Consider the following 1,931-nt stretch of genomic DNA (forward strand, 5'->3'; position numbering starts at 1 on the left):
ACCTGAAGGAGCAAAAGTAGAAAAAAAAATGAAGACTATTGTTGGCAGGTAAGGCAAGAAGAAGTAGGCAATTATTGTTTTGTTCTTCAGTAAGGTACAGCACTCAATATTACATCATTTGAAGTAAACTATGCACTGAAATAATCTGTGTCGATTATATACTGTCAGAGAAATATTAGAGACATTGAGAGGAAAGAGCCAGAAAAGTGTCATTCCTTTTGAAAAACAAACAAAAATAGAAACAAAAACCAACTTTGGTCACAGTAGTGAAACAGAATCCTCACTTTAAAAATAGATCTAGACAGTCTATTTAGTGGAAAATAATGCAACTATTTATCATACAGCTTTATTTTTATCAATTTCCAAAACTTCCAGCAAAAGCATGAAACTGATTTGAAGATTTATTATAGCATTAACTGGTGAATAGATAAGTTTACTGGGTGTAAAATATGCTTGTATTATAATACAAGAGCTATTTCAGCATTTTTGTGAGTCAATTCTAATTGCATAGAAAAATCCAACCTAGAATATAGATTAGGAACGTAAACATATTAGAAGAAATATAGTAAAAGAAAGAACCTATATTTTTGCCTTATAATAGTTACAAAAAGTCATAATAATTAAAATTCTGTAAGGATATCCCTCCATAACCACAAAACAAATTCCACAATTGAGGAATCAAGTCAAACAGCATATAAACAATATTCATCAGAAATTTAAAGAAAAAGTTATAAGGGGAACTTTGCTTAGCTCTACTAACATTTCTTATCAAGTCTGAACTTATTGTTTTATGGAGTTATAATCATACACCATACATGCACATATCATGAATGTTCCATTCTATAAAATTTGACTATTGTAAACACCAAAGCAATTCACCATCCAAAAGAAGATACGGGTTTCCATCACAATGAAAGTTCCCTCATGCCATAGTTATGTCAATGTCCCCACTTCTCCATGCCCCCAAAAGGTAATCACTGTCTTGATTTCTATCCCTGGATTTCTTTTACCTATTCATCAACTTCATATGAATAAAATCATATGATATATTTCTGAATGTTAGCATTTTTACTCAGCATAATGGCATTGAGATTTATCTTTTTATTGCATATATCAGTAGTTTGTTCTTTTTAATTGCTGAATATATTCCATTTCACAAATATACCACAATTTGTTTATCCATTCACCTTTGGTCAAGGGTCCAATTTGAGATTATTATGAGTAAGGCTGCTATAAACATGCTTATGCAAATGTTCTCATTTGTCTCAATAAAAACCAAGTGGATGAATTTCTGTGTTGTATTATAAGTGTTTTTTTAATCTTATAAAATATTGCTAAAGAATTTTCCAAAGTGGCTGTACCATTTCCATCTTCATGAGAATTATATGAATTTCGGTTGCTTCACATCCTCATCAACATTTAGCATTTTCCGTCTTTTTTATTTTAGCCATCCTAGAATGTGTGAAAGAGTATTTCATTGTGAATTTAATTCCTATTTCTCTGGTCACTTAGGGCATTGACAATTTTTCATGTGCTTATGAGTCATTCATATGTCATTTATTGTGAAGTGGTCAAGTCTTTTGCCCACTTTGACTGAGTTGTCTTAGATATTTGATTTATAGGAGTTCTTTATATATTTTCTATGAATCCCTTTTCAGATATATATGCTGCAGATATTTTCCCAGGCTGACTTTGATATTTATTTTCTAAATGGTGTATTTTGTGGAGCAAATATTTATATACTTGCTCTTACCTAATTTATAAGGTTTTTTTTCCTTTTATGGATAACACTTTTGTGTTTTATGCAAAAATTTTTACCTACTTCAAAGTTATGAAGACTTTCCTCTTCATTTTTTTTAGAAATGAAATTTTTGCATGTTTTAGGTTTAGCTTATTATCTGTTTGAAGTTATATCTTGGGAATGAAGTATT

The sequence above is a fragment of the Propithecus coquereli genome, unplaced genomic scaffold (assembly GCF_000956105.1).
Source record: "Propithecus coquereli isolate 6110/MARCELLA unplaced genomic scaffold, Pcoq_1.0 Scaffold111, whole genome shotgun sequence".
Lineage (NCBI taxonomy): Eukaryota > Metazoa > Chordata > Mammalia > Primates > Indriidae > Propithecus > Propithecus coquereli.